A 13,508-nucleotide genomic window follows, 5' to 3' on the forward strand; every position below is an offset into this window, starting at 1 on the left:
GAGTCCTCTGGAACATCTACAAAGGACGTTAAGATGGGGGGCGGGGTGGGAGGTGGTCTGAGAATTGCGTTCCGCCTTTCCACGTTGCCCCAGATCCGCCGGGAGCACAGCCAGGATTTTCCAGCTCGTTTGTTTCATAGGGATTTCTCGCCTTATCCTGTGCTTACTTCTTTCAGTCTAAACAATTCAAAGAAATGGACAGCACCAAAGTCATGCTCCTGTCCTTCCCTGGACACTCACAGTCTGATCTGAATATTTGGCAACACCTTTTAACCTCTCTTGTGACTAAATCCTACCCTGGCCTTTTCACCTTCAAGTTCTGCCCGGTCTCTCCTGCTGTGAGCCTCCAGTTCCAAAACTCCAGACGATCTTGGCCACGTGTTAGGAGAACAGGAGGCATCCAGCCACCAAGCTGCCTGTTGTGAAAAGCCATTCTGCACCCTTTTCTGCTTGGACACTTACCACTCCAACTGGTCCTGTTCTGTTCCTCTGGGAAGTCCCGGACTCCAGTGCTGAGGGAAGGACAGGATGAGGAAGGCTTCCACGGAGAGTGTGTGCACGCTGGATGTGTGTGCGCTTTCACCTGGCCGTGTGGCTCTCTGTCACTACGTGTGGAGTGTGACGTAGAATGAGAACTTAGATTCGTCTAAGTGAAGGGTCCTGGGTTTTAAACATCTCCGCAGACTCGCTTGTCTCACACGAAATTTCTTCCACATCCTTGGAGTTGACAGGAATTGGACAAGCCTTGGTCTTACCACAACCCAGCGCATTGGGCAATCCGAGGGCGGGACTCTCTCTCCCTCAACATTGGGTTGCCAGTTCAGTAGGGCCTGAAGTTCCTTTTCTGAAAAGGAAAGTCCATGCTGTGGCAAAACCCAGTGAACATGGTTTTTCGTTTCTCATGTTTTGTATTTTGGGGGGAAAAGAGGGAGGGTCACTTTTGATCAACCCAAGTGTGCAAAGAAAAAAAAAATAGGGTTTTACCATCAAAGAAAGAACCACCTGGTGAAAAGGTCCCATAAAACGCAGGCTTTGCCCCACTTTGGATATCTCCCTGTCTTTGTCCTCTCTTCTTTTGTTCGGACTTTTCCTTTCTCTTTTCTCTTTTTTCTTGTTTTTCTTTTGAGAAAGTTGAACAAAATTTAAATAGATTCGTGTTGGCAGACATTTTCCGATGTCGTTGGGGAGAGGTTAAGGTATCAGCTTCCCTGACCGTCTCAAACTTGAGACAGCCCCACCTCTCCGTCAAAACTCTCCTTTTAATGATAAATGGTTCCTCTCTTCCTTCTGATTCTGTGCCACACTCAGGCCATTCCCTGGAACCTGGTTGTATTTATGCCATCTACTGGGTGTTGGTGGAACCGCATTTGCTGGGCACAGTGTCCTGGTTCTGTACCCACAGCTTCCAAGAAAATAAAGGTCTCGGCCATGATGAACGCTTTAGGAGACACAAATACGTAATTCGTCATTTAAAACATCAAGAGGGACACCTGAGATGTTCATTGTTTTAAGTTTATTTATTCTGAGAGAAACAGAAACAGTGTGAGTGGGGGAGGGGCAGAGAGCAAGGGAGCCCGAGAGAATCCGAAGCAGGTTCCATGCTGTCAGCACAGAGCCTGATGTGGCGCTGGGGCTCATGAAACTGTGAGATCATGACCTGAGCCGAAACCAAGAGTCCAACGCTTAACTGGCTGAACCACCTGGGCGCCCCGAGATGTTAATTTGATTTTTAGAAGTATTTTTTCAGAAGAGGATGCGTTCCGTATTTTAACACGTTAGTTCTTCTGAGTGTCGACTCAAAGGAAACATCCCTGAGATCAGCTTGGATAATAACGTAGGTCAGCTTTTAAATGTGGGTCTTAAAATATCAGGGTGTGTGGCCAGCGCTGTGACAGTCTGGATAACTGGAAAAGCCTTGGGCTGCAAATATTGAAAAACACTACATAGCATTAAAACGAAAGAAGAAGACGCGAGTAGAGGTACGAGAAGCACGTGACCTGATGCTAAAGCAGTTGGGCGTAGAATGGATTTTAGTTTTGGAAATGTAGGAGGCTAAGGTTTCAATACCCAGACAGGGACAGACATTGAGGTCCTGGAGCCAGACAAAGCAAGAGTGGGAACTGAGACTATCCCCCATTAGGGCCGGATCCTGAAAGCTGACCAGAAAATCACCTACCCATTAGTACAGGGTTACAGCAAGGGTTACAACTATCTCCTTCCACCCGGATTTGGGTGTAAAGGTAGAAATACCCTTAAGAATCCAGTAGCATAGCCCTTTCCTATCACAAAGTTAGGGTTCCAATTTGCATCCCCCCACTTTGTCCAGGAATTCCCTGGCAAGAAATAAGCATAAGACGTGTTCCAAACCAGCGTGCCCCTCTGGAATCTTAGGAGATAAACAAAGATCAAAACCTCTTTTGAGAAACACTCTGACAACCCAGACCACATAGAAAGAAAGGAAATTCCAGGGACACCTGGATGGCTGAGTTGGTTGACTATCCAACTTCGGCTCAGGGCATGATCTCACAGTTCATGGATTCAAGCCCCGTGTCAGGCTCTGTGCTGACAGCTCAGAGTCTGGAGCCTGCTCTGGATTCTGTATCTCCCGCTCTCTCTGCCCCTCCCCTGGTCCTGCTCTGTCTCTCTCTCCCTCTCTCTCAAAAATAAATAAACATTAAAACATTTTTTTTAAAAAAGAAAAAAGAAAGCAAACTCCAATGAAGATTAGTTCCCATTAAAAAAAATTAAAATATACAAGGACATCATACACTCCACAAGAGGGCCAGAAGGCACATAGTAAATAGGAAATTAGAATTCCATTACCTGGGATATAAGAAAACAATTGAAAGAGAATATAAAATGAGTGTGTTTAAAATGATGAAAGATATAGGTTTAAAAATGCTAGTAAAAAGGAACAAAAAGATTTAATGTTTATTTATTTTTGAGAGGGAGGAAGGGAGGGAGGGAGAGAGAGAGAGAGAGAGAGAGAGACAGCATGAGTACCAGTGAGCAAAAATGCAGGAGGGTCAGAGAGAGAGGGAGACAGAGGATCTGAAGTAGGCTCCACACTGTCCGAACAAAGTCCCACATGGGGCTTGAATCCATGAGCCATGAGATCATGACCTGAGCCACAGTCGGAGAGTTAACCAACTGAGCCCCCCAGACACCCCAGAAAAAAACCGTTTAAAAAACAAGTTATATATTTGAGACATAAAATATAATTACTGAATTTAAAATCTTAATTGGCAGGCAGCACGACAGAAGAGATATGGCTGAAGAAAATATTCGTGAACTGGAAGACAGATATGAGAAAATTACAAACAATGCGGCAGAGACATAAGGAAATGGAAAATGTAAGAAGATAAATAACTGTAACATATGTTCTACAGGTGTTCCAGAAAGAAAATAGAAAAAATAGGGAAGATGCAAAATTCGAGGAAATAATTACCGAGAATTTTCTAAAGCAGAAGAGAAAGACAAATACCATAGGATTTCACTTATCGTGAAATCCAACCAAACAACCACACAAACACAAACAGAATCAAACACAAAGAACAAACTGGTGGTTGCCAGTTCAGAAAAGCCCCAAAGTGGAAACAACCCAAATGTCCAACCAACCCAGATGTATTGATGAATGGATCAATAAAATGTGGTCTACTCATGCAACGGAATATTATTTAGTCTTAAAAACGGACGCAGCACCACTACATGACATGACGTGGGTGAACTTGGAGAACATTACGCTAAGTGGAAGAAGCCAATCACAAAAAGCTACACAACGTATGGTTCCATTTGTATGAAATGTCCAGAATAGGCAAATCCAGAGGAACAGAAAACAGATTCGTGTTGTTCTAGGGGATGAGGGGAGGGGAAAATGGGGAGTGACTGCTAATGGCGTCAGAGTTTTGGGGAGAGAGATGAAAATGTCCTAAAATTAAATAGTGCAACAGATGGCTGTACAACTCTGTGAATGTAATAAAAACCACAAAAGCATATGCTTTAAAAGGGTGAATTTTATGGTATGTGAATAAAGTTCAATAAAGCTGTCATTTTATTTTTTTTTTTATTTTTTATTTTTTTAATTTTTTGAAATTTTATTTATTTTTGAGAGACAGAGAGAGTTCAAGCAGGGGAGGGGCAGAGAGAGAGGGAGACACAGAATCTGAAGCTGGTTCCAGGCTCCGAGCTGTCAGCACAGAGCCCGGCACGGGGCTCGAACCCACGAACTGTGAGATCATGACCTGAGCCGAAATCAGACTCTCAACCGACTGAGCCACCCAGACGCCCCAAAGCTGTCATTTTAAACAATCTGGAAAGGTAGACAAACTTTCCCTACATTTTCAGGTTTCCAAGTTGCTCATCAGGGATTCACCTGTAACTTTCTGACATTTCTCCTCCTCTAGTTGATTTGAGGTTGTTTACTTACCATCTGGTGGAGCGAATATTAACGCCCCTCCCTCTTCTGGCCTCTGCTCTTTTGCTCTCCTCCTTCCTCTATAAAACGGTCTTGATAATTCCTGATCTCTCCCAGAGGAACACAGAGACCAGCTTGCCATTTTCCACAACAACAACAACAACAACAACAACAACAAAAAAGCCCTGGTTGGATTTTGTCTGAAATTAGATTAAATTCATAGATCAACACGAGAATGCTCACCTTTGAGAAATGAAGTCTTGCCATTTGTGAACATGACATGTGTCCCCACCCACAACTCCTGTGTACATCTTCGGTAGTTTCTTGTTTGTTTTTTACTTTTTCCACAAGGACCTCCATGCTTCGATGTCTTTTATTGCATACATATATTCTATCTATACGTATACGTATATTATACAATACTGTGTTTGTATGTATAGGTATATGTAGGCACATGTATATGCATATATACAGAATTGATCCTCATTATTCACAGATGCCATATTTGTAAAATTTCCTACTTTCTAAAATGTATTTGTCACCCCCAATCTAGACTGGTGATGCTTTGTCTGTCATTTGCAGACGCGCACGCACAAATCGGTGAAAATTTTGGGACGTCCGGTTTTGATCTTCTCAGGGGAGGTTAAGGGGGGTAACACCCTGCCTTTTTGCCTCAGCTTTTGCACTATAAACAAGTGTCCCTCTTTCAGTCTATTTAGTGTGACATTTTCCACACTTTTGTACTTTTCGTGGGCGATGTCACTGTTTAAAATACCTCCCACCCCCAGCATGGTGCTGAAGTGCCCGCGGTGTTCCTACGCCCAAGAAGGCCATAACGTGCCTTACAGGGAGAGTATGTGAGTTAGATAAACTTCGTTCAGATAAGAGTTACGGCGCTGTTGGCCATGAGTCAATGTTTAATGAAATGATATATGCTAAACAAATATGAAATCATGTATCTTTAAACAGAAACGCACATGAAACAAGTTTATGCATTCTCCTACTGATGACATCATTGCGACCAGAGGCTTGGGGGACTCACCTTGTATTTCTCTAGGAGCGATGGCTCAGGATGCGCTAATTTGGTGTTCATGGTGATTTCGCAGGACATGAGGACATGAGGTGAACAACTAGAATCAACTGTGTGTGGGAGTATACTTAAATACGTACATATGTATAATTTGAAATATGTATAATAAAAAACGGGAATCTTACCGTTTTGTAAAAGGAATATTTTGATTCATCTAAATGAAATCTTTTAGGGGCACCTGGGTGGCTCAGTGGGTTAAGCGTCCAACTTCAGCTCAGGTCATGATCTCATGGTTCGTGGGTTCGAACCCAGCATCAGGCTCTGTGTTGACAGCTCAGAGCCTGGAGCCTGCTTCCGATTCTGTGTCTCCCTGTCTCTCTATTCCTCCCCCACTCACACTCAGTTTCTCTCTCAAAAATACAGAAACATTAAAATAATAATAATAATAAATGAAATCTTTTAATTATTTCTTGTAATTTTTGTTTTCTACATAAAGGGATGTAATTTACTTTTTTGTAGGAGTCTTCTCCTCAGCAAGATTGCTGAGATACATTTTCTCTAAAATCTTCCACGGAATATTGAACAGAAGAGTCAGAACCCTTCCTGGTTTTATAGGAAATGCCTATGAAATTTCACTACAAAGTATCATATTAGCTTATGATCAGTATCAGATATCTGTTAGATACATCCTATCATTTCAACTTCATTAGTAGATTTTCTTATGAAGGAGCACTAGATTTTTTGTTGAATTAATTTTCCACATCTATTAAATGATCATGTTTTTCTTCCTAAATCTGATAATGTGGTGAATAGATAATAGATTTTCTTTTTTTTTTAATTTTTTTAATGTTTATTTATACTTGAGAGAGAGAGAGGCAGTGCAGTGCTGGGCGGGGGAGGGGGGGGTTGTGGAGGGGCAGAGAGAGAGGGAGACACAGAATCCGAAGCAGGCTCCAGGCTCCGAGCTGTCAGCACAGAGCCCGAAGCAGGACTCGAACCCATGAACCGTGAGATCATGACCTGAGCCAAAGTGGAAGGCTTAACCCACTGAGCCACCCAGGCACCTGGAGATAATAGAGTTTCTAAAGCTAAACCGCTGATACAGTCCTGTGATAAATCCTACTTCACGATGATATATTTATATATAAGTTCTATTCGGTTTGCTAACTTTATTTGGATTTTCGTATGGAATACCGCTTGTTCTCATTAGTTATCCGAGCCTTCTCGTTTCCTTCCATGTACTTCTCTGGCTTTGCTATCCAAGTGTTCTTTTGTTTCTGTTTTTGTTCTTGCCTCAGAGAGTAAGTGGTCAAACTTACCCTATCCATTACTCTTCTGGAAAAGTGGTGTGGGCTACGAGTATCCCTTTCTGAACCATGTGATAATGTGCCTTTCTCACATAGAGACAATCAATTGCATTTCTTTCATTGTTCTGGGTCTATTTACATTTTCTCTTCAGTCAATTTTGGTAACTTATTTACAAAAATACTACACTGTGACCTCCTTATGGTGAGTCGTGAAAGACACCTCTTCTTACTTCTTTTTTTTTTTTTTTAATTTTTTTTTTTTTTTCAACGTTTATTTATTTTTGGGACAGAGAGACAGAGCATGAACGGGGGAGGGGCAGAGAGAGAGGGAGACACAGAATCGGAAACAGGCTCCAGGCTCTGAGCCATCAGCCCAGAGCCTGATGCGGGGCTCGAACTTGCGGACCGCGAGATCGTGACCTGGCTGAAGTCGGACGCCCAACCGACTGCGCCACCCAGGCGCCCCACCTCTTCTTACTTCTTACTTACTTTCTTCTTACTTACTCTCGGGTCCCTCGCTCTGGGCGAAGGCACCCGTCGGATGATGAGGACACTCAAGCAAACGGATGTATGAAGAGGCCCACATGGTAGCGAACTGAGGCCTCCTGCCAACAGCTGAGTGAGTGAAGCCTGTGGGAACAGACCGCCCAGCCCCCCTCGCGCCTTCAGCTGCCTCTGTGCCGGCCAGCACCTTGACCGCAGCTCCACCGAGATCCGAACTAGAACCGAACAGCCGAGCGGCTCCGGAATTTGTTTTGGTTTTAATGTTTATTTATGTATTTTTGAGAGACAGAGAGAGACAGAGAGAGACAGAGAAGCCCAAGCAGGCTGTCCGCACTGTCAGCACAGAGCCTGATGCGGGGCTCGATCTCACGAACCATGAGATCATGACCTGAGCCAAAATCAAGAGTTGGACGCTCAACCGGCTGAGCCACCCAGGTGCCCCTGGAATTTCTGGTGCGCAGAACTTGTGAAATAATAAATGTTTGTTGATTCGTGTCCCTATTTGGGGGGTAATTTGTTATGAAGCAACAGATAACTGATAGAATCATATCACTGTGAAATGAACCCAAGAAAGCATTTATACCAAAATACACATATGCTCAGCATTCCGAAAAACTCAAAGAAGTGTAAATAAGAAAAGCTACGTTACAATTTTTACCCACCAAATTAGCAAAGATTTAAACAACCTATTTCATGTTAAGGAAAAAGGTGGTGAAACTTGAACTCTCCCTCGGTGACCACAGGGCCACAAATCAGCACAATATTTCTAAAGAGAAAGTGAGCAGGTAGCCCAAAAACTTAAAACCGATCTTGAAACTGATCTCTTCAGAAAGCTCCCCTTAGGAAATTGTGAAATCACTCAATCAATTCATTTATTTATCAATAATTTAAAAATTAAAGATAACGCTGAGAGGAAATACATCTCAACACAAACGGTGATTTTTACAAGGTGGTTCAGGCGCTGTGTCTTTAGAAATTTCTGCCTTTTCCCAGTTCTGCTATAATGTTATTTCATAAACAGAAGAAGAAGCAAGTATTCATTTTCAGTGAAAACAGAAAACGGTCTGTATACAAGCATGAAATGTGAAATTGTCAGGCTGTTATGAAGTCAAGAAACATTCAAGTCAGGCACAAATGCACAGGGCCCCCACCCCCTTCCTGGCTTTTTAAAGGTACACCCTTCTAGTCATCTCAAGGCTCAACAAATAAAAGCTCAACTCAAGGGAAAATGAATTATGTGCTTCATCTGTGCAAGGAACTTGGACAGGAGGGAGCCACTCCCCTCCCGTGGGGGAGATTTTATTTTCCCGGGTTTCAGATTAGGAAAAGGGAACTCGGCAAAGGCCTGTAGTTATCTCAAGATTAGGTAGAACTGGGAGTGACCTTGGAAACTCTAAATACGTGGGTGGAGCCCTTTCCGAGACCCACAGACCCGCCCGGGCCCTAAATCCTGCAGGAACGCCTCCTTTCCTAACTGCTGGTGGCCGAGGGCTGCCTCAGGACAAGGGGAAACTTGAACCAAGTGGGCCTGAGGCCCCTTCATGGCAACTTGCAGGTGTCTGTCACCCTACCATCACTCGACTTTATGCTCCAACATCATGGGCTTCTAATGCTGCTTCGTGCAGATTCCCATTCCTGACCCCCAACTTGTGCCTGGATTTATAGGACGTATTTTGCCTTCCTGCTTTGACTCTGAGCATGTCATTAGGCACAGGCAGCACACACAGTGACTCTTCACCCCCTGGTCCCTTCGGGCTGCCTGCCCAGCTCAGGTCCCTCTCCCCAAGCTTCCCCCAAGCCCGCCCAGGGGGCTTGTTTCTAAGATTTAGAGAGTCTGAAGGAACAATAAGTGAACATTGTTTGCAGGCACATTTAGGTGGTGCCCAGGGCTGTCCCCTTCCATCAGTGTACATGCACCTGCATGCACACAGGTGCATGTGCACACACACACACACACACACACGCGGGGAGTCTGGACTAGAAGCCCTGTGTTACTCCGCAGGCAGAATAAATGGGCGTGACTTCTTGGGAATGAGTCTTTCCAGTAAACCTCCGTGTTTCAAGTGAAGAGAGCGCACCCAGAGTGGAGAGGATCACATTGAAATGTGCGCCCTTGAGAAAATCTCTAACGCCCCTGATCTGGGGCAGTGTTTCCTAGTATTTGGGTAACAGTAACCATGTAGTCACATGTTAGAATCCCAAGCCTAATATCTGTTGCTTTAATGGCTTGCTACCAAATCTGTTCCAGAAATGCCCTGGAGCAGTGAGAACACCCCACCCTTCCTCAGGCTACCCGGAGTTGAGCTGTGGTTTTGCAGGACCAGGCGAGGTCCATCATGGTGCCAGTACTGACCTGAGGCCGAAGGAGCCAATGGCTTCATCAAATGGTCACACTGGGAAAAACTTTGAATGAAGGGTGCTCAGTATCTCTGGGCGTGAAGAGGGACAGTCACAGGAAGTAGATCAGGTACCTTATGATAGGTGGGAAATTTCACCTCCTAGTGAGGGCTAAGAATGATATTTCTTTTGGCTTCCTCTGAGGTGACAAGGAGATTTCTTTTTTGGGGGGTGGGTATCGGCAAAGTTTTGAAAAATTAAATCATGGCCTCTTAAGTATGATTGCTGTGGTCACTAGTATCATATTCTTAGGTTGAGATGGTTCTATGGGGAAAGTGAACTCTTTGATCATTTGGTAATTGAATTTTAACCTTTTATCGGACAAGACCCAGAGGCAAGATCTAAATATCCCTCCAGAGATAGGGGTATAATTTGTTTCCAAGCTCAAACACAAGAATAATATAATTATTTTTTTAATTTTTTTTAACGTTTATTTATTTTTGAGAGAGACAGAGCATGAGTGGGGGAGGGGCAGAGAGAGAGGGAGACACAGAATCCGAAGCAGGCAACCGGCTCTGAGCTGTCAGCACAGAGCCCGACGCGGGGCTCGAACTCACAGACCGCGAGATCATGACCTGAGCCGAAGTCGGACGCTCAACCGACTGAGCCACCCAGGCGCCCCAAGAATAACATAATTATTATTAAGTAATGATTTAATAAGAGTCACACTAAGGAGAAAGCTGGTGAAATCAGACTCTGAAAGACCATCTGGGGCTCGCCTGTCGATTTCCTAGTTTGTTGCAAACATCCGGGTTGAGCTTCAGTTTCTTTGTGACCCTGTTGGGATAAGCTGCCTTTACTGGAACCCCATAAGTCGCTAAGGAGTTGTGGGGATCCTTCATGGGGCTGTGGGGACACTTATGAGAGCTGCTTGTTCAGCCATTCAAGACAAAGAGGAGACACAGGCGCAGGACCAGGTGCCATCCCCAGCCACCAAGGGCACAGGGAGGCACGGCTGAGACAGACCCAGGGAGAAAGACGGAGGCGTTATAGGCTGAATTGTGTCCCCAAAAGATGTTGAGGTCCTCAGTACCCATGAATGTGAACTTACTTGGGCACCGAGTCATTTGGGTGCACAAGACGAAGTCAAGATGAGGCCATTATGGTGTCCCTAATCCAATATGACCGATGTCCTCATAAAAAGGGAACATTTGGGCACAGAGACCAGGACCCGAGGAGGGAAGGCAGCGTAAGACAATGTGAAGACGCAAGGACAAGATGGACAAGGACAAGGAATGCCTGAGGCCATCAGAAGCCGGGGAAGAGGCCTGGAGCAGATCTTCGAGGCCCTCAGAAGGAACCCCTCTGATATGCTTCATCTCTAACTTCCGGAACTGTCAGACGGTAAACTTACTGTTCAAGTGACCCAGTTTGTGGGCACTTTGTTACGGAGGCCAGTAGCTCCCCCACCAGAGGCCTCTGGCCGGGTAGGTGAGGTCCGCTGATGCGCCCTGGGAGTCCGCTTACAAACAGCTGGTGTCCCGGCCACTGTGCTGGGGCTCATGCCTGAATGAAGGACGGAACTTCGGGAAGAGTGGGGGTGCTTTATTTGTGCCAGGTAAGCTCCTTCCTAGATGAACAGAGCGGGGCACAAAGGCACACGTATTTGTTTTTGTCATTTTATCGTGTATTTATCCAAGGTACACCATTATTATACCCTGTCTGAGAAAGCACTTAATAGATGACCTTCCAGGAAAAATCGGGCTTGTTCGGTGCCCTGTGCAGGCTCCCCTTTGTCCCTTAGTGATGGTCACTGAATCACCCCCAGAGATCATTTAGTATCTTCTCTGCTCTCAAGAAAGGATTCATAATGCATTCATTTCAGGATATAAAGAGCTCCAGGATCACATCTCTGGGTGTGAGCCTATAAATCTCTAACGTGCTCCCTTCTCTCCCTCCCTTCGCCTAGGTTACTGTTATAGACAATTCGATCCCTCCTCCTGGAGAAACACTGTTGCAAATGACTGCTGAAAGTGTATGGCTTTACCTCCGTGGCATCAGCACTTTTGTAAGCCATGCAACCTCAATAGGCTGAAGCCAATGATGTGAATGTCTAACTGTGGAACGCTGGGCTTTGGTGAGTTGGATGATGGGGACATCTCAAATAGTTCCTCTGCTGGGCTGGGCTCATTTGTCAGTTGCTGGGTAGGAGTTGTTCTTGCATCTTTCAGTCTGTGTGCTTTTCTGATGCCCAAATATACGAGGTGGTCCCCACAATGGTGACTGTCCGTCCAGATCAGGGGGCACAGTGGGGAGAGACGACACTCTGTGCAATGAGTCACGAAATACTGAAATATTTAATTCCATGTAGAAAAGCCATGCCTGTGTCTGCAGAGAATGTAACCTTATCATGTGCAATATAATGTAACAATCTGGGGGATATGAAGAAAGCAAACAGCCATGCTAAGCATGAGTGACGCCTTCGTGGCTGATCTTTTGCCATATGGTGACTCATTTCTTCACAGGCAAGTAGTGAAAGCCCAAACCGCGTGACATTCAGCCGAGAAAAATGTTAATTAAAATGTTGCGACCCATTGATTTCTTTTTTCCGTAAATTGATCAGTCTATGTGTAGCGAAGGGGCACCTCAGACCAACTCTAGAATTGGGTTGGAGATTCATTTTTCTTGAGGAAATCCCCTTCCTCCAAGCCTTGAAATTATGGCCAAGGAGTCCATCAACGAATATTCGTTTTTCCACGTGTGTGTGTGTGTGTGTGTGTATGTGTGTGTGTGTGTGTGTGTGTGTGTGTGTGTGTGGTGGGGTGGGTGGTGTTACGTATAAAAATTACCAGTGAGTTTTTTCCAGTAACCTACAGTATTTTAAAGATGCTACCCAGGGTGCCTGGGTGGCTTAGTCAGTCAAGCATCCAACTTTGGCTGAAGTTATGATCTCGTGAGTTCGAGCCTCACATCGGGCTCTGTGCTGACGGCTCAGAGCCTGCTTGGGATTCTCTCTCTCCCTCTGTCTCTGCCCCTCCCCCACTTGCACTGTCTCTCTCAAAATAAATAATTAAACTTAAAAAAGAATTTTAAAGATGCTACCTAAAATTAAGCAAAAAAAATTTCTTGGAGGTGCGGGCCATAGCAGTGTTTAAATGACATAAACTAAAATGTCAAAGAGTATGAAGGACAGCACTTCCACTTATGTAGAGCGAAGCATATTTCATTTTTATATCTTTTACATATTATATGTTTTATAATTTTATGTTTTACCAAACATATTGCACTTTATATTTTATTATATTTACCTATAATAAAACTTACATTTTATATTTGGGTCCTGCATATTTTATATGAAAACAAATATGTTTCAGAGTAGGCTGCAAAGTTCATATAAATATTTTAGAAAAAAACTCTAAGTTTCAAAGAAGTATGTTTGCAATGGGTGTCCTAAGCATTCAGCCCCTCGGATAGTACAACATAAGAATACAATCGAATTAAGTGGAAAGGCATAAGACAAATATATAGAGAGCAAAACACAATTTTGTAGAAAAAGAAAAATATATATATATATATATCAGAAAATGGTTATTTTTCATGGAGAATTGAGTCCTTTGGGTGATTTTATTTTCTTCTATATGCCATGTTTTCATTTCTCTTCTTTTCCACTAAGAACATGTATATTACTTACATAATCAGAAAAACAAATAATTCCCTGACAAATTTTCCATGCAGTTTCCTATTTAACTGCTTCTGTAAATCTGTTTTCTACATGATGTTATGAGCTCCTGGTAAAACCAGGAGCAGAGGTTTTCAGGATGCAGCAGCACGGATTGCCAGGGCCCATCATTTCCCGCCTCCAGAGCTGCTGTCCTGCTCCCCCTGACGATCTGGCTCCCCAGCTCTGTTTGCATTA

General features: G+C 44.1%; 1 protein-coding gene across 3 annotated transcripts in view; it reads right to left on the reverse strand.

Moving 5' to 3' along the window:
* The window catches only part of KCNJ15 (potassium inwardly rectifying channel subfamily J member 15), a 79,104-nt gene extending 78,341 nt beyond the window's left edge, over positions 1 to 763 (reverse strand). For all 3 annotated transcript variants that reach the window (XM_045501382.1, XM_045501380.1, XM_045501381.1), the window contains exon 1: positions 463 to 763. The gene's annotated coding sequence lies outside the window, so the exon portion shown is untranslated. The remainder of the gene's footprint in view (positions 1 to 462) is intronic.
* Positions 764 to 13,508: the final 12,745 nt, after the last annotated feature.

Source organism: Leopardus geoffroyi, chromosome C2 (assembly GCF_018350155.1).
Source record: "Leopardus geoffroyi isolate Oge1 chromosome C2, O.geoffroyi_Oge1_pat1.0, whole genome shotgun sequence".
NCBI lineage: Eukaryota > Metazoa > Chordata > Mammalia > Carnivora > Felidae > Leopardus > Leopardus geoffroyi.